At 38.8% G+C, this 24,315-nt stretch overlaps 1 long non-coding RNA gene across 5 annotated transcripts in view; it reads left to right on the top strand.

Moving 5' to 3' along the window:
- LOC149122231 (uncharacterized) overlaps positions 1 to 24,315 on the top strand; it is a 129,241-nt gene that overhangs the window by 1,924 nt on the left and 103,002 nt on the right. The gene's annotated exons all lie outside the window — the stretch shown is intronic.

The following is a 24,315-nucleotide window of genomic DNA, read 5'->3' as shown; positions in this document are numbered from 1 at the left end:
CTCTGTAGGCACCATTCCATTCAGAAAAACATGTTATAAAAAGGGATATAAGGCCGGCGCCAGGGCTCACTAGGCTAATCCTCCGCCTTGCGGCGCCGGCACACGGGGTTCTAGTCCTGGTCGGGGCGCTGGATTCTTTCCCGGTTGCCCCTCTTCCAGGCCAGCTCTCTGCTGTGGACCGGGAAGGCAGTGGAGGATGGCCCAAGTGCTTGGACCCTGTACCCCATGGGAGACCAGGAGAAGCACCTGGCTCCTGCCATCGGATCAGTGCGGTGCTCTGGCCTCAGCGCGCCGGCCATGGCGGCCATTGGAGGGTGAACCAACGGTAAAGGAAGACCTTTCTCTCTGTGTCTCTCTCTCTCTCTCACTGTCCACTCTGCCTGTCAAAAAAAAAAAAAAAGGATATAAAGGATATTTAGCAACGTTATAGGGCCATGAAATTCACATAGCATCCTGCTATATGGGGGGGGGGGGAGTTAATACATGTTGGAATCAACAAAATTTCCTTAATTTATAAAATCTGCCCATACATTAAAGACAACTAATTAAGTGCAAAACTTTCAGCTTTCCAGTTTAGGGTTCTTAAAGGAAGTTACAAAAGTGCAGAGTCTTCAGGTGGAAAAATTTTCCTTCCTGTTTACAATGAAAAGGAAAATCCACACCCAAAAGGAAGCCAGAATAAAGAATGAAACCTCCCTCTCCTCTTAATGGCAAAGCCCTACCCTCCACCACCCCCCCATTTTGTGTTACATTTTGTGAATTTTCATTCATTAGTTTTATTCTTTGTATTTGCATCAATGATTTCATGACTAATAAATATTATTGGGAAAATATTTAGGAAACAAATCAATGGTCGGAGTCTGATTTTTTTTTTTCTTGTTAAAAGAAGAGGAAACTTCTAACCACTTTTTGCCAGTAAATGATTTTATAAAAACCAACTCAAACTTTGGGTTTTTCAGATGTAGGAGTACAGTTTCAATTTGTGAAATATTTTTCTGAAAGATCAAGTTACTCAAGATAGCCTTACATAAGAATTTGTTCAGTATTTGGAAAATATATTCAAGTCTAGGTCAATTGATGGCAAAATTGAATATAAGTTCAAATGGAATCAATTTTAATACAACCTTCTGTAGGAACAAAATCTTTTCAATTCTCAAGACAACTTGACATCAAGTGGAGGAAAGCTTGGGTGAACACTATAAATCAGTTTCAGGAACAGTGATTGTCAGGGGAAACTAAAGGTAAGGGCAGCAAATCATATCACTGTTAGAATGTATTGCCATATCAACTTTAGACCTTCCATTTACACTCTTGTTAAATACCCTAGATCACAAAGTTTTCTAAGAACAACTTAGCTTGTGTGATAGTGGAAGATTGAGCAAATGTCAGTTAAATCATAAGACATTGAATTTTCTGCAGTTGAAAATTGATGGAAAAAGTTTTCTTGGCTTCTGCATTTATCTGGACTATAAATTGTTGGATTCACATTTTGGACAGAATTTTTGGAAAAAGATAATGGGATAATGCAAAAACGTTATTAACCTGGGTGTCAGCCTTTTTCTATAACGCCACATAATATGGATGCCTTGAATTTAGAGTGTTTCTAGTTGGCTGTTAAAATCTGTGTTGTAGAGGCCATGAAAGAAATTTTAAAAGGTAGTAGAAATTAACAGAATTTTACAAATAAACTCCTATCCCATATTTGTAGTAATTGTACTATTGTGTGGAAAACATTGCAATTTTCATGATGCAAAGTTAAGATGCTGCTGCATCTGAATCTGTTCATTTAAGTGTCCCCAGTACTAAAATGTTGGGACAAAGCTGATGTGAGTAATGCAAGTCCTCCATTAGTAGTCTGGCACAGCCCGTCATTCTCTATGTGATTTTAATCCCTTACTTTAGCTCACTTTGCTCCAGTTTCCACATGTGTAACAAGAGAGGATTTTAGGTCGTGCAATTTTGCAGAAATCCTTTTGTTAATGAATAGTAGGAAGTACTCATATTCACTGTTCCATATCATCAACAATCACCATCTTTTAAAGATTCTATATTGATGAAATATGCACAATTTCGGGACAAAAGTTAATTTATCTTGAACAGCCCTTATACTTCTATGTCTGTTTTATAGAACATGTCAAATTCCAAGACCAAACTTCCCCCAACACTATCACATCTAATGATTTCTGGATTGCTGTGTCCAGAAACTATGTTGGAGTCAAAGCATTGAATCCCTACATGGTATTTTCTGTCCAGTGCTGAAGTAGTTCCAACTGCAAGACCTTACTGCGTCTTCATACCTGCTAACTACTTTACAGCTGATTTGACTGCCTTGGTCATCATGACATGGAAGTGTTCAGTTCTTGAGTGTCTGATTATTTGTATACGTCAGTTCTTTGCACACAGTTAACAGTATTTCTTGTGAGTCTTTTCTGAAAGTAACCCCCCCTTCATCCCAGTGTGAAAACCTCCTGTACCCCTGGCAGCCACTGATCTTTTTGTTATTAGGAAATGGCTTGCATTTTTTTAAAATGTATACCCAGTATGCATTCTTTTTTTTTTTTTTAATTTTTGACAGGCAGAGTGGACAGTGAGAGAGAGAGACAGAGAGAGAAAGGTCTTCCTTTTGCCGTTGGTTCACCCTCCAATGGCTGCCGCTGCAGCCGGCGCACCGCGCTGATCCGATGGCAGGAGCCAGGATCCAGGTGCTTTTTCCTGGTCTCCCATGGGGTGCAGGGCCCAAGCACCTGGGCCATCCTCCACTGCACTCCCTGGCCACAGCAGAGGGCTGGCCTGGAAGAGGGGCAACCGGGACAGAATCCGGCGCCCCGACTGGGACTAGAATCCGGCGCCCTGACTGGGACTAGAACCCGGTGTGCCAGCGCCGCAAGGTGGAGGATTAGCCTATTGAGCCACGGTGCCGGCTTTGCATTCTTTTTTTTTCATATGACTTCTGTCATTCACTCACCAAGATATTTTGAGTTTAATTTATGGTATTGCAAGCATTGGCTATTGATAAGTGATTACTAACACATGAATTGTAAGAACTGTTTAAAGTCAGACCCATGAAAGCAATCATTCTGGACTGGTGATCGCGTACAATAGCTTGTTCATGCCTGAGAATGGTGACTGATTGATCTGTACCCTTCCCTTTGCAGCATTTGAAACTGAGATAGAAAAAGAGATGCACAGTTAATAACAGGAGCAGAATCTGCAGGATAATGTCTCCCTGCTTTTCATCCTGGCAGAGCAACAAGACCAGACCAGCCACCAGGCTTATAACTGTCAGGCTTGGTGTAGGTTCTCACGTGTTCCTCAGGATCCACTGAGCACATTTTGAGAAGTGGATTTTCAGCTGAAAATAAGTGAAAATGTGTGTGTGTCTGTCTGTCTGTAAGTGGAGGGGAACATAGAAAAGTTCATGGAAAAATGGACTTGAAAGATTATCCATTTTCCATGAATTTTGAAAGCCCATTCCTGTATGGGCATATTAAAAAATAAAAGTTTCCTAGTGTGAATATCAAACCCTAGGCCTCTTTAATCAATCAAATAACTCACTAATCATGTGAGGATATTTACACATCTATGTCTTTAAACATTCAGCTTTTTTTTTTCTTTAATGAATTAGTTGATGGAGGAAAGGAAACAGTTATCAAAGAAAGTAGTTTATAAAAGAATTCTAGGCTGGCGCTGCAGCTCAGTAGGCTAATCCTCCACCTTGCGGCGCTGGCACACAGGGGTCTAGTCCCGGTCGGGGCGCCAGATTCTGTCCTGGTTGCCCCTCTTCCAGGCCAGCTCTCTGCTGTGGCCAGGGAGTGCAGTGGAGGATGGCCCAAGTACTTGGGCCCTGCACCCCATGGGAGACCAGGAGAAGCACCTGGCTCCTGCCTTCAGATCAGTGCAGTGCGCTGGCCACAGCACACCGGCTGCAGCAGCCATTGGAGGGTGAACCAATGGCAAAAGAAGACCTTTCTCTCTGTCTCTCTCTCTCACTGTCCACTCTGTCAAAAAAAAAAAAAAAAAAAAAAAGAATTCTGGATGTTGAGGAGTGACCGACTCAGTAGTCACCATTTTGATCCCTCACTGAAGTAATTGGCCCACACATTGCTTGTTACCGAAAACTATTCTCAGTAGAGTGGGGACTGAGGTGCCTCAAATAAGATGGACAAGCCTGACGCCATCTGATTCCACCAACTGGAATTCCATCCCTAACCACAAGGCAACCACATGTAATACACCTCATGCTGTAGTGTTCTAAAACAGAAAAAACATAGATTCACCCAAAATGTTCATTCTTAAAACCTGCACTTAAATGTAATCAAATGTCAGTACAATATACACAAAGCAATACAGGGCTTAGAGTGGTAAGATAACACTATGAGGATAATTCTTAAATATCTGGACTGTGGAACATTCATTATAATTCAAACAGAAATGACAGTTTCTTCAATAACAGTGGCATTGAAGAGGGTGGTGGAAAATGTTTTAGAATAAAAAGAGATGAGTCACACCAACTAATGAGGGAAACTTTCATATTCTTGATTTAAAGAAAGCAGGAAATAGACAACTTGATGAAAATTGATGCCATTGAATATTGATTGGCCTAGAAAAGAATTGTATTAAGCTATAGTTAATTGTTTTCATGGAAAAATGGTGTATTCATATGTAAGCAAGTTTGGGTTTCCTTTTCATCTTCAGTTGGAGGTACATCCTGAAATATTAAGAAGGACATTATACAATGCAGGGACTTTATTTTTAAATTCTCTTGAAACAGCCAATACGATTAAGCCATTCAGGGCTAGCGCTATGGCACAGTGGGTTAATGCCCTGGCCTGAAGTGCTGGTATCCCATATGGGCACTGGTTCTAGTCCCAGCTGCTCCTCTTCTGATCTATCTCTCTGTTAATGGCCTTGGATAGCAGTGGAAGATGGCCCAAGTCCTTGGGTCCCTGCATCCACGTGGGAGACCCAGAGGAATCTCCTGGCTCCTGGCTTCAGATTGGTGCTCCGGCTGTTGCAGCCCTCTGGGGAGTAGACCAGCAGATGGAAGACTTCCCTCTCTGTCTCTACCTCTTAACTCTGTCTTTCAAATAAATAAAATAAATCTTTCAAAAAAATTGAGCCCTTAAAAAAATAGTAACAAATATTGAAATTGGGTGATAGGAATATATGTCTTTGTTACATATTCTTAGTTTGTGTATGTTTCAAATGTTCTAGAATAAAAATAAAATCTATAATCTCTTCCATTCCTAGCTTTCTCTTTTTCCCCTAAATTAAGCTGAGTCCTAGGTAAATTCTCTTCACCCTCTGGGGAATCGGGCATTCTTTCCATCAGTGTCCCATGGGAATAAGTGTTCACTTTACTGTCTGGGCCAGTTTTTCTCAGATGGCCATTTATAATAAACTTGTCAGTGTCCTTTTATTTCCTCTCTTAGCCAGGAATTCTATTGTACTCGTGTACAGTGTGATATAGTAGTCTCTACAACCCCATGTCTATCATTTTTCTTAGTGGAACAAAGCAGCAACCTGATTTATACACTGTGATTAATCTTCACATTTTACCTTAGTTTTCTCATTGTTGCATCAGTTAAGACTTGAATATAGATATATGATTGTTGATGTATTAAAATGTGAAATGAGTGAATTGAGTAATTTATGATGAAATAGTAGAATTATTAAAATCATAATTAATACACAATACAATCTTGAAATACAGTAAATATGCTACTGTGAGTGGATTCGTAAACGTCAAACAACAGATGCCATTTTGTAGTGCCACAAGAAGGAATTGATGACTAGTATCTGGGGTCATCCTATTCAGACAACAAGTTGTGACTATCATTAATTAAGTAGAATATAATGCTGTAATTATAACTTTCAGGAATTGTTGTAGCCCATCTAAAGGAAATGCTTTACTTTCATAAGCAGAAATAGATATTCCCTGAAAATTTGTGGTAAAGGAATCATTAGTTTTAGTTGTAAGCATCGTCATCCAGAATACCTTGACTTAGTTGGGTTTACATCTTGGTGCAAGGTGGAAAGTCAGGAGGTTATTTACATATTCCTTGATTGGAAATACCAAAAAGGTTCCAGAAAGTGCCCTGCTACATCATTAGCTATATTTTTTATCTTAATTCCCTCAAATATATGAAAATATAAGCATTCCTTTTCTGAAAACAGCTCTTAAAGGGACTTTTATTTTTACAAAGCTACTTATTTCGTTAGCAACAGTAAAGTCAAATCAAATGAATTAAAGAAATGCCAACTTACTGATTCTGGCTGACTGACAATATTGAAATACTGAATTATTTTCAAAGGCTCTTTTTAGTGACAAGGGAAACATCTTTTTCAAGGTTATAAATTCCTTTGTAGAATATAATAATGTTTTTTCTTTGCTCTATTAAAATCATAGTGGATAATGCTTGAAAGAGGAATAAATGTTTCTAGTGAGTAATAGAATAGGAATGTTCATATGGGTGCCTTAAGAGTTCACTAAAATTCCCAGCATTACTATGTTAGGGAAGCCCATTGCGTATAATAGGAGAGCTATTACAAATTTTATCAATATTTTTACTTCTCATGGAATCATTAATCCTTCAAACAGACCTATTTGTAACAGCCCTCCCCAGAAGACTACTATGATCAGCTATGTGTTTGTGTTTGGACAGTTGATATTTCGCCCCTATGAAAAATATGCTCTGGGCTTCCCTAAACATAGTAATGTTGGGGAATTTTAGTGAACCCTAAAGTACTCACGTGAATATTCCCATTCTGTTACTGTTACTAGAAATATTTATCCGCATGAGACAATTTATCATTGCATAGCTTTAATCAGGATTAAAATTCAACAAGTGTTTGTATATGTATGTCATGTATTATGCAATCACTCTTAATAACTGATTTTTATATGCTAGAGTGTATATGCAAGCCCATAACACCTTTTTCCTATGTCCACTCTAACATCCCTCATAAAGCTAGTGTTCAGAGTATCAAAAAGAATCTGTCCCTCTCCTTAATTAAGAAAATTCTGTTTTTTAGGAATATAATTCTTATGTGGGATTAATTCTCTTCCCAGTGGTATGTTCTCATGTTTTCTCTCATGTGTTTTGTTATGGGGCCATGCAAAAAGAATGTAATTCCTATTCTATAATGGACCCTGAATATCTCTTTTCTGTGCTATACAGTCTTGTAAAAAATCCTTAGTATATCATATGTTCTTTTTCATCTTACTAATTTTCCCTTCTTTTAGGTATTTCAGGTTACAGACAGTCCTTTTGATGCATGGCTCCCAAAACTAAACACAATATGCTCAGCTGCAGTCAACAGTCTCTTTAAGTGATATAAATGTAATTTGACAGAGTACATTAGATTAGAGGAGAAAAATTAGTACTTTGAGGAGTTTACCATAATAGTGTTCAATCTGAATTTTAATGTAAAATAACTTAAAATTTGAGTACAGTCTAAGATATAAGACATGTAATAAGTGAACGAGTTTCAGTGTTAGGATAACCATATTCAAAGATTTATGTCCTGCTTTATAAAACAGCGTTTATCATTAGAATACTCTCATTTAACTTCCTAATCTTCAAATCAGCAATAATGAGCGTTGCTAGGGTTTGGCTGTGTCCCCAGAGTTCATGGATTGGAAACTTAATCTCCAGTACAACAGTGTTGGGAGGTGGGGACCAAAAAAGAGCTGATTCGCTCATGAGGCCCTGTCGGTATCGGGGTGTGACGCAGATATCATGAGAAGGGGACTTCAGCCTCCTCTTGCTCATTGCTAGCTCAGCGTCCACGCCCTCCACCTCTGACGTAGGATGATGCAGCAGGAAAGCCCCCACCAGGTGCGGGCTGCATGTTCAGACTTCCAGCCTCCGGGAATTCCATGCCTAAGGGCTTTTTACTGTGTATAACGTCCCCACTCTGTGCTGTTCTGTTACAGCAACATGAAACCGATTCGGACAGGTGTTGTAGAATTTTTACTATAAAATTACCAGCAGGGTAAATAATTGACTCATCATATGCTGTGCCATATTTTTGTTTGAAAATGTCTGAAACAAATTATAATGTTGAATTTCACTTTGCTCAGTATCAGATATGTTTAATGTTAAATACTTTGGAACCCGAGTCAAGGGAAATTTTAACAAATCTGTATGAATTAAATTTACTAAAATTCTTTGCTAATCACAAATGGTGAACCAGGTGACATTGCAAAAGATGTATACACAGATGATTAATTATTTTTGTAACGTCTTATGTATGCACCCACACAGACACACACACACACACACACATATATATCATACCTCAAATATATTGTTTGTTAGAACTAGTTTTCTAGTGTTATTCCATTTTTTCAATATTTTAGCCACTGCAAATATATTAATACTGTTGCTTTAGTCAGTCTTTATAGCTGAGACATTACTTAAATAAAATCTGAAATAAAAAAGTAGTTTTATAATCACATTAATTATATAACTCGGTTTGTCACATGAAAGATTTTCTCACATTTTTTAAGAATCGGCTTTTATAATTGGCAGACTTGTCTAAAAAATTCCATATCATACTGCCAATTCAGAAATAACATGACATAATGATGAACATCTAATTTTAGCTATTTTTTCTGCAGTATTAAAGTAATATTAATGTTTAAAATTGAAGTGAACTAAATAATTGAGATCCTGGAATTCATTCATATAAATCAAACATGTAATGCATATATGTAAATATTTTTCTGCTTCTAAATATTGTCACAAAATCTATTGTTTCCAGAACTGAATCTTCCTGCAAATCATCCATTCAATTTTCATTATGTATTGAACATTCAGTAACTTTTACATTTGTATTATATATACATATATAAACCATGTATGTATATAAACCATGTATAAAATACTTTACTATTGATTATTTTTTCAAAATAATTCCCTGCATTAATCTTTAGAGTTTTTAGCTTGGAACTCCTATTTTCAAAGCTACTATCTACTGAACTTATCAGAATGAGTCCCAAAAATGAAGACTTCTCATAAGGATAGGATGATAATTGTATCTTTTTGGTTTTTAGAGGAATTTTACATTTAGAAAATCGGGACAGGCATTTTGGTGCAGCTGGCTAAGCCCACATCTTGAAAACTTGCATCCCACTTTGTAGTGCCTGGGCTCCAGTTCTGTATCTACTTTCTATCCAGCTTCCTGCTTGTGTGCACCCATAGAGGCTGCAGGCGATGGGTTAAGTACTTGCATCCCTGTCACCCCTACAGGAGACCTGGATGGAATTCCCGCTACTGGCTTCAGCCTAGCCCAGACTTGGCTATTAGGGCATTTTTGAAGTGAATCAGTAGATGGAATCTCAATCTCAATCTCTCTCCCTCCCTTCCCCCCCCCCCCTTTTTGTCCCTTTGCCTTTCAAATATTTTTTTTTTTTTCATTTTAAAAATAGAAGCCAAATAGATTTTCCCAGATTCCAAAATTAGATGACATCAATCCATAAAAGGGCAAATAGTGTTTCATATACAGATAGCAAGTATATGTGTGTATATGACATGGGGAAAATTATAATGATTGAACAATAAAAAACAATTTGCTAGATATAATCTCTACAGTTCAATGAGATTATTGCTAAAAGGAAGCTGGATCCATATATGAAAGTGTTATAAAATAAGGCACATATTTTAAAGACAAGAAAAACTTCTTTAAAGTCAGCTCCCAAAGTTATAATGAGCGTATATTTAGTGCTAAAATAAAATATGCAGACTGAGGTTGTTATATTAGTCTAACCCTTTCCAATATATCAACACCACATTAACAGAAATAAAACCCATACACACACACAGACACTAAATTTCATGAAGGTGTTATTGTATTGCTATAAATTTTGAAATTATATATAACCAACAATCAATGGAAATAGGCAAAGGAGAAATTTCACTTTTAACTTAGTCTGATTTGTTTACATCAGGCTGAATCTGCTTTAAAAAAAAAGAGGAACTATAAAAATCTATTTTAAAATCATTACAGAGACAATGGTGGCCAAATTTGAGGGCTCAGGATATAAGAGAAAAGAAAAAGACAATGATATAAACCCAATGTTCCACATCCTTGCCTCAGTTCCATCCCCTTGGCACATTTGCCAGTTTGATACCTCTGGTAAGACGTTAATTTGTTGAGAAGAGATTTGGGGAGTTGAGTGGAGCTCAAAGATAAAAATTAGAATTCACAACCTGGCAAGGAGGAAAGGCTTCAGAAAATCTTCATGTTTTAAATTAGGGATTTAAGTTAGCGACTCTGGAGGGCTGGATCCTAAAAGGGTATATGTATACTAAAAGAGTATATGAAAATTTATCAGCTTCCATGGAAAGCAATAGGAGAAAGATGTAGGAATAAGGAAATCTGAATTATATATCCACCCTCACAAATACCTGAAGCCTGCTTTAATAAGCTCAGCCACTAATTGGATTAGGAGCATGTTCATCAGTGTAGCTGCCCAAACAAAACAAAATAAATATTTTCTGGGGGAGATAACCACCAATGAAACCTATAAATATCTCTACAGTATTTCAGACACAACATTTTTGTTTTTTTTTTTAACTTTTATTTAATGAATATAAATTTCCAAAGTACAGCTTATGGATTACGATGTCTTCCCCCCCATAACTTCCCTCCCACCCACAACCCTCCCCTTTCCTACTCCCTCTCCCCTTCCATTGACATCAAGATTCATTTTCAATTCTCTTTATATACAGAAGATCAGTTTATCATATATTAAGTAAAGATTTCAACAGTTTGCACCTACATAGAAACACAAAGTGAAAAATACTGTTTGAGTACTAGTTATAGCATTAATTCACACTGTACAGCACATTAAGGACAGAGGTCCTACATGAGGAGTAAGTGCACAGTGACTCCTGTTGTTGACTTAACAAATTGACACTCTTGTTGATGGTGTCAGTAATCACCCTAGGCTCTGTCATGAGTTGCCAAGGCTATGGAAGCCTTTTGAGTTCACAGACTCTGTTCTTATTTAGACAAGGTCATAGTCAGAGTGGAAGTTCTCTCCTCCCTTCAGAGAAAGGTACCTCCTTCTTTGATGACCTGTTCTTTCCACTGAGATCTCACCCACGGAGATCTTTCATTTAGGTCATTTTTTTTTTTTTTTTGCCAGAGTGTCTTGGCTTTCCATACCTGAAATACTCTCATGGGCTTTTTGGCTGGATCCGCATGCCTTTAGGGCTGATTCTGAGGCCAGAGTGCTGTTTAGGACATCTGCCATTCTATGAGTCTGCTGTGTATCTCGCTTCCCATGTTGGATTGTTCTCTCCCTTTTTGATTCTATCAGCTAGTATTAGCAGACACTAGACTTGTTTGTGTGATCCCTTTGACTCTAAGACCTATCAGTGTGATCAATTGTGAGCAGAAATTGATCACTTGGACTAGTGAGATGGCATTGGTACATGCCACCTTGATGGGATTGAATTGGAATCCCCTGGTATGTTTCTAACTCTACCGTTTGGCGCAAGTCAGCTTGAGCATGTCCCAAATTGCACATCTCTTCCCTCTCTTATTCCCACTCTTATATTTAACAGTGATCACTTTTCAGTTAAGTTTCAACACTTAAGAATAACTGTCAGACACAACATTGTACATGTAAGCAAAAATTACCAGATACACCACAGATGGCATGAAATAACAGAAAACCCGAGGGGTGGGATGGTGGTGGAAGACACGAGGTTTAAAATAACGGTAATTAGTAAACAGATACTGTTCAACTTACAACAGGGTGATATTCCAATAAACCCATTGTAAGTTGAAAATACACCTCGAGACCACATATGTTGCTGCCTCAACATCGCAGCTTAGCTAGACACAGTGCTGTGTGGAGACTCCATTGTTCACCCTCCTGATACTGTCACTGACCTGGATCTGCTGTCCAGTGTTACAGTACACATCATCAGCCCTGGCAAAAAAAAAATACAGATTTGAAGTACAGCTTCTCCTGAATACTTCACTGCTTTCACACCAATGTAAAGTCTAAAATTCCTAAATCTAGTCTTCATAAGTGCATGTACTTTACCAATTTCTCATAAACACCACAAAGATGCACCCATTTAATTATTCTGTGATTACATGTCAATCTCTTAGTGCTAAAAGGTTTAATAAGAAATGGTAAGCTCCTCCCAAGTAAATTGGAGTCTCAGTTAACACTTGGACAATATGTACAAGTAGTGAAATACCTGGCTGGAAGTCACTAAGAGATCTTCAAAATTCTCGTGAAAAATATGTGTTCTGAAAAACTATGAATGTATCTCAAAATTTTTTGTGCAAAAATGAGCTTAACATTCAATTCTATTTTGCATGAACTTTTGGAAGTGTCATCCTATTTTGCTGTCTCTCCACCCCCACCCCAGTTTGAGTCCTATTTATTTTTATTATAATAAAAGGATTGCTCTCAGGTCATGAGACTTAGTTTATATCTTAGTTATCATCAATCTCATTCCCAGATTACAGCTATGATTTTTACTAATTGCTTAGGCTTCTTGGAATTATTCATGTATTTGTCTTCAAAGATATACATTTAATGCCTTCTCTCCATTTAAAGACTCCTTACCATTGTATATTTCACATTCTTTTTATTGTTCTTATAAATCATTTTGAATTATTTGCCTCATTTAGCTAACAAGAACTCTGTCACTTCCACTTTGTTCCCCATCTTACAAATCTACAACTTTTATACATATAAAGATGACTTCCTTTGGATTTCACATGAATCTTGTGACTTGTGACTCTGGAGTCACTCTCAAGCAACGTGGATAAGAGAAAATAAATCCACAGTCAGTGCTGAAGAGGAGCCTGAGCTGCTCTGCTTGGGGTTTGCTTGTGCACCCTCACAGAGAAGTACCTTGCCAGAGATTAACTTGTGCTTTCATTAGTATTTTCTACTGAAAAATTGCTAGTGCACTACCTTGGAATGACTAAGAATAAACGTTCAAATCTTTATAAGAAATGGAAACAAATCCTTTGACTTTCGAATGGTCAACCTGAAAATCTTTAAAACCACTATAGAGGGTAGGGAATGGGAGGTTAGGCAGGGGAATCCCTAGGGAGTGAATTCATGTCCAGAATTCTTGTGCAGGAATCAACTAATATTGTAGATAGTTGATCAGAGAGCTTAAAACATCTGAGTATGTAAGAGCTACAACTTTGGTTCTTTGGTCAGTAGCAAATCATAGCACATTATTTAAAGGCTGTGTGTGCCTTACCAAATCTAAACAGCAATATAATTTGGAAGCAAAGCAATATATAGAGGGTGAACTGACAATTTTTCAAGGCTTGCTTTCTCTATTAATAGAGATTGGAATTACCACTGCTGAAACATTTAAGCTATACAAATTTAAAAATTGGAAAATTTGTGAGGTTATGAAGAAAGGATCAATGGGTTTTCAACAATAATTAGAAGATCAAATTTTTATTTTATTTTTTATTTTTTGACAGGTAGAATTAGTGAGAGGGAGAGAGACAGAAAGGTCTTCCTTCCATTGGTTCACACCCCTAAATGGCCATCTCGGCCAGCGCTCTGTGCCCATCTGAAGCCAGGAGCCAGGTGCTTCCTCCTGGTCTCCCATGCGGGTTGCAGGGCCCAAGTACTTGGACCATCCACCACTGCCTTCCCGGGCCACAGCAGAGAGCTGGACTGGGAGAGGAGCAACTGGGACAGAACTGGTGCCCCAACCAGGACTAAAACCCAGGGTGCTGGCACTCACTGCAGGAAGAGGATTAGCCTAGTGAGCTGCTGCACTGGCCAGAAAAATCAAATTTATAATCCTGTTTCCCCAAATTTCACAATTTATAAACACAAGAATTTATCTGAGAAACTACTATGTTCTAAATATCTAAATATATTTTTTCTGGAGATCATAGAGATATTGGAAATACAGCTTTTAAATGTTTGAGATTTGTGTCACAATAGGCAAACAGTGACAACAGAATGCCCTCTGTCAGCCAGCCCCAGGGAAGGGCAACAATGGCAGAAGGAACAAGAGCAGAAGATAAGCTTTTTCAGAAGGGAAATTTTGAAGTTTTGACACAATCAATGCTAGTTCATAGTCCACGTGCCGATGTACAGTGCGGGGTTGGGCAGTGGCCTTCCTCCCCCTCTCTGCCATGGGCATCTGCTCAACTTTGGGAACCGAGGGGCCACTGTGCCTGTCGGAGAGGCATCATACCAGGAGGAACCACACTGACCAGCACCAGCCGCTGGCATGCGGGGTAGAGCAATCCTGCAGTGAAATGCCGATCACAGCAGACATCTCTCTGTTCCCCCTCACATGCCTTCCAGATCTTCCCAGAAACAACTGAGAGAGATCTTGAAATGGCCATTGATTTCTTCAAATTATGCAAGAAAACAAGCCAGCAATATTTAGGGATTTATATTAGTGTGACCTGCTTGGACCCACAGGCTGGGGAGTCATAAGGACATTGTGGTTTTGAATCAATTATTGAATATGTATGTGCAGTTCAAGGTATACTTGGCTTCTGCACTTTCAAGGGTGAATAAGTGTTTTGTTTCAGTTTGACTTTTTAATCCTAATTATTAAAAATTGATTTAAGGGAGGTCATGTGAGTATGAGCAGTTCTCTCTCTGCTCCACTCAGTGTCATAAACTGTATTACTGAGTATTCCCAATACTATTCAATGAATGCCTAATAAGCTGAGGTGGAATAAATATGGGACTCTGTGACACCCTGGGGAATGCGCCGGGGACTAAGCAGGATTTTTGAAAAAGAAAAATTCTGAGGAGGGAAGAAAGTTCTCATTTTTTATTAAGAAATGATTATTGTCAATTTCATAGGCCTCACTATGTCAAAGCACTATTGGTTCATGCTGTATTGGTGTGTCAGATAACACTAATCTTTATGGAGTGTTCCTGTTTGATGGATCTTCAAAATTTTCATGGATAGTTTCTATTGTGAAAAAAGCTATGCAATGATTTTGGCCGGCGCCGTGGCTCACTAGGCTAATCCTCCGCCTAGCGGCGCCAGCACACCGGGTTCTAGTCCCGGTCGGGGCGCCGGATTCTGTCCCGGTTGCCCCTCTTCCAGGCCAGCTCTCTGCTATGGCCAGGGAGTGCAGTGGAGGATGGCCCAGGTGCTTGGGCCCTGCACCCCATGGGAGACCAGGAAAAGCACCTGGCTCCTGGCTCCTGCCATCGGATCGGCGCGGTGCGCCGGCCGCAGTGCGCCGGCCGCGGCGGCCATTGGAGGGTGAACCAACGGCAAAGGAAGACCTTTCTCTCTGTCTCTCTCTCTCACTGTCCACTCTGCCTGTCAAAAAAAAAAAAAAAAAGCTATGCAATGATTTCAAAATTTTTTCACAAAAACAATCATTTCCCATGAATTTTTAAGACATCCTTGTATGGTAAGCACACGCTTAGGTGATTAATATATCATATCATTTAATTATCTTAACCCTAATGCAGGACTATTTTAACAACTTTATTTTACAAGGAGATGTTACAATAACTGAGAAAAAGAGTTCCTTAATAATCTATTGAGGTATTAACAAGAAGAGTCTGAGATTGTCTCTTCATGCATGCTACCGTGTGTGTGCCACTGTTTCATGGATAAAACACCAGACCATAATATCAGAGACAAAAGACTTTGTTATTGCACAATAAGAAACATGAATGTCATGTTCATGTCGTCCTTTTGCCCTCAAATCTGGCGTTGACAACACCAAAGGGTCCATTCAGATGTCACACACACTGTGGGTCTGTGTCACAACAAGGAAATCTGAACCCATGGAACCCAGTGCTTTATGATTACACAGCCCGCAAGTTTTTGCTCTGGAGAGAGATTCTGTTTTGACTTCACTGACTATATTTTACTCTACTCGGGAGGGAGACTCCAAAACCCAAGGACATTGACTACAAGCATCATTGTAAAGTTTCCCTGGAATGCGTGAGGTTTTAGTGCTCTTCATGCAAAGTGTATCCATTGAGAATTGTTTCCTCCCAAGGAGGTACTGCTTCTTTCTAACCATCTTGCCTTGTGAGTTTTCTAGTAAGTGTGCTGCTCTGGTGTCAGTTCTCAGGAAGGGAGCTAGAAGGTAAGCTCTGTCACATTCGGACTCTGATGTCTCTAAAAAGATACCTAAAAATACTGAGGAAGTGAGGATCTAAGGGAGCTCAAGGAACTGGCATCTGGTAGCCATTAGAGGATGACCAAGGCATCTGGGTTAAGGGCATGAGACAAAATAATTGCACAGTAGGAGAGAATTATGTGAGCTAGAGACCAGAAAGTTGGAATTTCATTTTTGCTATTTTTATTCTCTCTAGGATTTTTCAGTACCAATATAGACATCAAAACCTTGTCTTAGTGTGAAAAGTAAATTTGTTTGGAAACATTGAATTCTGACATGTTTCCTTTTAAAAGATGTACTTTTCATACAACAAATATATATACTTAATACTCATATTGCAAATACAGCAAGAGATGTAGAGAACATTATTTTTTAGAAAAGATCGTTACATATTTAGATCTAACTCCTGGGACACTGATAAGTTTGTTTGTTTCTATCTCTCCTCAGTCAGACACAGCAAGTCTAAAATAAATGGGAGGGAAGAGGATGACAGCTGCTGTCAAGGGATTACCAAGGAGAAAAGTACAGGCAACATTCGTGCGGTGTTTTCTTTCACATCTCTAGTTTGTGTCTGTTTTAGGCTCTTCAATATATTTTTATGTAATCAGATTATTTTATTATTAATTTTCCTAAAAGGACCAGGTCACACATTTCCATTCTGCTTTCTTACTTCTTTGTTTCTGAGTTGTTATGCTTCAATTGCTTTCATTTTTCTACAGCCTTTTTTTTTTTAATATAACCATGTTGACCTCTGGTAGTAGTTCCAAGGAACAGTGTGGTCCTCAGGGCATTGGGAATGATAAATATCTAGGTGGATATACATATATAGGGAGAGAAACAATAGAAAGATGACAGATGATGTATAGATGGATAAAACAAGGATAGAAGACAGTAGACAGAATATTGTAAGCACTACTATGAGAACAGGCATTAGTATCCCCAACTGGTCAATCCTGCCATCGCCATGTGGGCCACAGCAGAGGGGCTTGTGTTTGAGCAGACATGCTCTTCAGGTAGCTGAGGGAAACAAATCGCAGACGTGGAAGAAAGCAGTGACGAGGCAGGTAAGGGTGGAATGCAGAGGACAACGTTTCTTCCGCCTCCAGGAGGTTGGGACTCCAGCAGCCTTCAGCAGCTGTGCTTCTCTGGAATCGGCCCCTGCGGGCTTTGCGATCTGACAGATTTCTGGGTCTCTGTGGGTGGAGAAGACTTTTCTCCCTACAGGACACTCCTGTAAATAGAATCAAACAATTTTCATCTTTGGTTCTTGGCCTTTCATGAAGTTTTTTACAAAGAATGGAAAAATACTCTGAACCTAGCAGTTGTTCCATAATTCTTTGGGAGTTAAAGGAGAAATGCTGACATTTATTCATTTATTTAGAGATTTTGAGTACCTTGACTTGACCTGAAGTTTGGATTTAAATTCATTTTGTGTTTGATACATGTTTTAAATGCATTGCATCCTTGCTTTACGTATTTCCTTAATGTTATTCTATATTATATATATATATGCGTATGCCCATATATATATGCATATATACATGTCAAGAACCAATATATATGTATGGGTGCTTATAATGTATCTATATTAAGATGCAGTTGAGAATAAAACCTACAATGAATTATGGATTGTCACACAGAAGGGGGGATGAAGGATGTTCCTTGCAGTATTTTAAAACACAAACAGAAGGGGCAGATCAGTTTGTGGAATGATGTACGTCCGAGGATACAGATCCATATAGTTTGTTTTACAACACAGTTCCACATGGCAAGGATGAATCCTCAAAGCCATAATTTAGCTTTGGTGAAGTGTTCTAACTTACACCAACTGTCCTTCAACTTTTAACATCGTATGTCTTCCTTCAGTCCAGAGGGACAACTCTGGAATTCCAAGAAAGAGCCTCCTGCAAATGGCTTTGTGTTGTGGGACTTAACATCAGCTCTCAGAACTGTGATTTGGGAAAGCAACACAGCTCACCGGACTCAGAACAGGAACGCCTTTTCTCCTAGCTCTGCTGTGGACAGGGGGCATGTTTCAAGAAACTGGCACTTTGGCTTAGCAGTCCTCAGGATGGCACCCTTAGAGCAGTTGCCTCTAGAAAGCAGCTTCAGTCGCTTTGGCATGATGAAGATAAGGTCCCTGCTTGAAAAGAACCGGAGTCACCTTCTGCTGAAGTAGCTTCTCTGGACATCTTGCCTTGCGCTCTGTGGAAGAAGCTGGCTGCACGTTCTCTCAAATTGACACTACAAGGGCAATAATTGGGAAAGTATCAGAGCTGGAATGTGAGTGGTTGAATGGATTGTGGCTCCCCCAAAATTGGCCATGTGACAGACAAGAATTTCCTGCATGTGTCTTTGAATCACTCTATACACACCTATTGGAAGTACACAAAGCCGTTTGCTAATTAGCTATCCCAGAGGACGACTCCCACTGTGTACAGACAGCAAGCATCATCATTATGCCAGGCATCAGAAACAGCAGTCCGTGCACTTATGCCCATTGCAACCTGGGCTGCTATTTTAGGTCCACTATAGCCTGGTTACCTATTTGTCTGAGTCCAGGAAGACTGAACACTCTCACCTATGAGCTATATGAACTGGGTTTACAGCAAGGAACAGAAAATGTATTGGCTCCATTGTGAACCAGTCTCCCAAGGGTAAAGAAGTTGCCCAGGTAGAAGGCGTCTTGACTGCACACATACCACATTGCACTATCTGAGGCACTCCTAGTTGTGGAAAATGGAATTAAAAAATGGATTTATTGTGCTGCAAAAAAACTGAAATTCATGCATTTTCCCAGCACTTTGCAAAGACGACCTCACATCAGAAGTTTCATTATCCAATTAAAGACAACCATCTGAAACTCATGCACACATCCAGCTTTTAATACCAGATCTGATGTCACAGTAAGAGACACAGGAAAGGAGAAGATGGAAATAGCAAAGTGGCAAAGAATTATTAAACACCTTAAGGAGACAAACTTGGAACTTTGAACCTCTCTTTTTTAAATTTTGTTGATATAAAGAACAGATTTCATGTATTTCACAAGTACAATTCTGAGAAGATAACTGTATAGTTACTCTTGAGAACTATAAGCAAGAGGAGAACTGGTTGGGCCAAGGTCACAGAGAAACATTCTGCAGAGAGAGGGAGACCTCCACCCATCCCAGTGTACCCACATTTGTATTTTTAAATATCAAACCATGAAAAAACAGAATATTCAGGGTTTAAGATATCATTGCTTTAAAACAAATTGGTTTGCTCTAGACAGATTCTCCAAAATTTTTAGGAAGAGTTTTAAAGGATTCAGTTCTGTGAGTTTCTGAAAAACAACCTTCTGTTAAGTTTGTGTTTCTGAAACCTAAGTTTGAAATGCACTTCGTCATAAATATCCTTTACCAGAAACCCCATGCTCTAATAAATGACACCTTTCATTGTTTTCTATGGCTATGGGAAAATGCTTGGGACGGAGTAATTTATAAAGAACAAGGGTGTATTTAGCTCACAGTTTTGGAGGCCCGCAAGTCCAAGAGCCTGGTGCTGACCACTGGGGAGTCTTCTTGCTGCACCGTAACACAGAGGAGGATGTCCCATGGTGGGACCTGGAAAGTCCATTAGCTTGGGACTCTCTTCTTCTCCTCACTAAGCCACTAATGCATGATGACTTCATTTCAGCCTAACTGTTGCCAAAGGCCCCACCTGGAGACACTGTTAACATGTAAATTTGGGGACTACCTTTACAGTACAAGAACTTCTAGGAGACACATTCAAACCATAGCAACAGTGAATCAAATACTCAAGGATTTTATGAAAAATTAGAGAAAACAGCTCAAGTTTTTGAAGAATCCTAGAATATACAAAGTAATCCCAAGATACTAAAAAAAATATAATTTGCGACATTTAAAAGGCATCTGATATAAATGGTACTTTTTTCCATCTTAAAAGAGGAAATAGACTGTTTTCATAAGGAGTGGACTCTACTATAGAGAGAGCTTTTTATATTTTAAGAAGTAAAGAGTTCAGTCTAAAAGCCTTTTAAATCATTGGGGAATACGTGACTCTTCAGATAAAGAATAACAACTGACATTACAACTATTTGAGGGGAAAAGGTATATAATCAAAATCAGGGGAAAATATGCTTCATTGTTTTATTTTCATTTCCCCCTGCAATTGTTTCTTGTCAACTAGATCACAGTTATTATACAACATGCTACTCACCCTTGTAATTCTAATAGCTGTGTTTAGAATCTGTTCTAGCTGACTAGAACTGTCAAGTGATCCTTGCATTTTTTAAAAGTTGAAAGGCATAGTGAACGGGAAAGAGGGAGAGACAGACAGAGATCTTCCATCTGCTGACTCACTCTCCAGATGGCTGCATCCAACAGGACTGGGCAAATTTGAAATCAGGAGCCAGTAATCCCATCTGGGTCTCCCATGTAGGTGACAGGGACTATCTTCTGCTGCCTTTCCAGGTGGATAGCAGGAAGATGGTTGGAAAGCAGATCAGCTGAGATTGAAACTAGCCCTCCTTTATAGGGTTCTGGCATTAGAGGCAGCGACTTAAACAGATGTGCCATGACACTGGCCCTGGATACTGATATTTGAACTTGTAATCTGTAATCAATTGTTACCACTAAGTAGACTATGTGTATACAAACCATTCATAATTCATGGTGGGAAGGCACAGAAGAGTTAATGATATCCTAGACCTCTGAGCAAGGCACCTCTTGGGAATCATGGCTTTTACCATAGGCCATAATCAAAATTGCTGACTCTGCATTTATTCAACATGATTCTGAGTGCCTTGCGTGTTGCAAAAACTGTAGTAATGTTGTAGGAATTCAGACTTGGCATCAGTGAAAAATGACTGCAGCAGAAACCTCAACTCATTAGTTACAAACCCTGAGAAGGAAAATCAGCATACTTTCCCATTCTTCCATAACACAACCACTGCACTGATCATGCCAACACATACGCATTGGAATCTCACATGTCCACAGAACAGAAAGAAATGCTATCCTTTAAAAAATGGGAATGCCTAGCTCATATTTGCTGTTTGCAATCACATTCAGTAATTGGCTTGAATAGGAAATTATTAAAAGTTTAAGTCTAAAAGATAGGACCTAATCCAGCAGAAAGTCTTTTACTTCTCTTGGTTCCAACTATCCTGTCTTTTCCCCTAGAGGCAGTTGACATTATTCGTGCCTTATGAATTCTCCAGAGACATTCTGTGTATATACAAATAATTTCCCCTCCTCAAGTATAAATGCCGTGTCCACGCTGTTAAATACTTGTGACTGTGAGGCACCACAGAGTTTCTAAAGGACTTCTTTAGTTTCAATGTATTCCTCATTCTTACTTCATTGAGAGGATGCACCATAATTTAATGGGTGATTTACTGATGGCATTGAGTGTTTTTGAAAGATTTTTCCCTCAGTCTTCTATTACAAGTAATGCTAAAAAATATAAGTCTATAAACATCTCACTTTATACATACTGGTACATCAAGAATTATGAAACCGGAGCTTGAGTTTGTAATTTTGATATGTATTGTATTTCTCTCAAGAGGGCTGTACCAATTCAAATTCCTACCAGCAATATATGAAAATTATTTTCCCCACCACTTAAACAAAACAGTATATTACCAAAGTTTTTATGCTTGCAAATCATTGGCTAAGAAATGGGTGCTACGTAATGTTTGAATGTGCACTTCTCTCTGGTGAAGTCAAGCATCGATAGTAAACTGTAGAGCTGTTGGTAGTCTTTGCCAGTGAAGGCTCTGTCCATCTCTTTTGACATTTTGATTGAGAGGTGTATTTATTCCCTAGTAACTATACAATTTAGAATGGTAAATTCAAACATATCTATTTGTATCTTCATGATCATGTATATTCATGTTCATATTGTATATATTCATAACTTTGGTAGATTGGTATACAGTTTTGTTTTTCCCAGATGCCTACTCAATTATGTACCAATAATAATTGAAAAATCCAGTTCTTGTTATGCATATACATATCCACTTCTTGATACTTATAGTTACTTTTATATTCTCTTTTTTTGTAAGATTTGATTATTTTTTTTAAATAGTTGAAGAGGGAGAGGGAGAGGAAGAGGTGTAGAGGAGAGGGAGAGAGTCATCTGTCCACTGGTTCATTCTCCAGATGGCTGCTGGACAGTTCTGGGCCAGGTCAAAGCCAAGAGCTTTGTCCATGTTTCTTATGGGTAGCAGGCGCCCAAGTACTTGGACCATTTTCTGCTACTTTTCCCAGTCCATCAGCAGGGAGAGGAACAGATGTCCATATGGGATGCCAGCATTGCATGTGGCAGCGTGACTCTCTATGCCACAATGTCAGCCCCACCTCCTTTTTATTTAAAGGTTTACTTATTTGAATGACATTGATATTGAGGGAGAGAAAGAGAGAGAGAGAGAGAGATTGCGAGATCTTCCATCCACCGGTTCAGTTCTCATGTGGGTACAAGTGCTCTGGCTGGGCCAGGTCGAAGCAGGAGCCAGGAACTACATCTAGGACTCCCACATGGGTGCAGAGGCCCAAGCACTTGGATCATCCAGCACTGTTTTCCCAAGTGCATTACCACGGAGCTGGATCAGAAGTGGAGAAGCTGGAACTCAAACAAACGCCCGTATCAGATGTCAGCATTGCAGGTGGCAGCTTAACCCACTGTGCCACAAGGCTGTTCATTCATTATATATTCTTAGATCATAATTTTAATTATTGATCACTTACAATGTATTTTAGTTTTTGTCAAGTTACTCCCTCATCATGACACTCCTTATTTTCCTTCATTTCCCTGTTTTCCTTTTTATTAATTATTTTAATACAAATTTTAGAATGAGTTTGTTTCCAATCAAAATGCAGAAATATTATTTTATTGAACCCCTGTTAAATTTAGCAATTAACTAACAGACTTAGTATCATAGTGATGTTGAGAATCTCATATGCCTTTCCAGTTGCTTCAGTCCTCTTACTCTTTTTAAAAATATTTATTTATTTAGAAGTCAGAATTACACAGAGATTAAAGGAGAGGCAGAGAAAGAGAGAGATCTTCCATCTGCTGGTTCACTCTCCAACTGGCTACAATGGCAGGAAATGTGCTGATCCAAATCGAGGAGCCAGGTGCCTCCTCTGGAAGCAGGGGCCCAATGACTTGGGCCATCTTCCTCTGCTTTCCCAGGCCACAGCAGAGAGCTGTATGGGAAGTAGAGCAGCTGGGACCTGAACCGCCACCCATATGAGATGCCGGCACCACAGACACAGACTTTACCTGCTGTGCCACAGCCCCAGCCCCTCAATCCTCTTTTAAAGCCCTTAATATGTTTTTAAATTCTTTAGTTAACTACTTGAGGGTTTTCCACATACACTGCTATAGCATCTGCAAATGATTATAGTGTTGTCCTTCATTTTTCAAATTTTTATATGTTTCTCTAATCTGAGTGTATTGGATTCTGCTTCCAGAACAGTGCTAATAGTAAAGGTGGCAAGACACAAAAATGTTTTCCATGGTGTGAATCAACTTTTTGGAAAATGCTGGCTACTGGTTGTGATAGATACATTTTATTCCACTGCTATGAAATATCCCTTGTTAAAAATTTTAAATCATTTTTAATATGAAAATAAAAGACCAAGATCTTAATATGGAACACATGAGCAATTGTAGCAGTTTCCTTTCTCCCATCTTTTCTCCTTTTGATCCAAATTGCATATGTTTTCCAGAACAATTTACAATTGTTTTCCAGAACACAAATTTCAGAGTTCATCATACCCTACTTATGTATCTGTAATGGCTTCAATTATTCCAGGGAAGTATCAAAACACCTAAGCCCTTGAAGCTCACTACCCTTCAAAATATCTCCCCAATGAATCTTGGCCTCTTATTTTCCAAATTTACATGTGAAAACATTATCACCTTGCTATGCTAGAAAATCTACCCATTACTCTTGCTATTTTCAAAACTAAGTGTCTCTCAGTCCTGACTCTACCAACATTCTTGTGTGTTTGATTTCTTAACTAATCTTTCTCTGTGATACCACCAAGCTCCATATGCCCATTCAGAGAAAATAACTCACTCCCATAGAAAAAAAACTGGTGTAAAATTATATCTATCTTCCATTATGAATTATCACATTACAGTGATAGTTTATTCAGCATGTTTAACTTAAAA

This window comes from Oryctolagus cuniculus, chromosome 14 (genome assembly GCF_051225735.1).
Source record: "Oryctolagus cuniculus isolate XC-2025 breed Fujian yellow rabbit chromosome 14, ASM5122573v1, whole genome shotgun sequence".
In the NCBI taxonomy this organism is placed as follows: Eukaryota; Metazoa; Chordata; class Mammalia; order Lagomorpha; family Leporidae; genus Oryctolagus; species Oryctolagus cuniculus.
The sequence above is the reverse complement of the archived record's forward strand: the minus strand, read 5'-3'. Positions and strand labels throughout refer to the sequence as shown.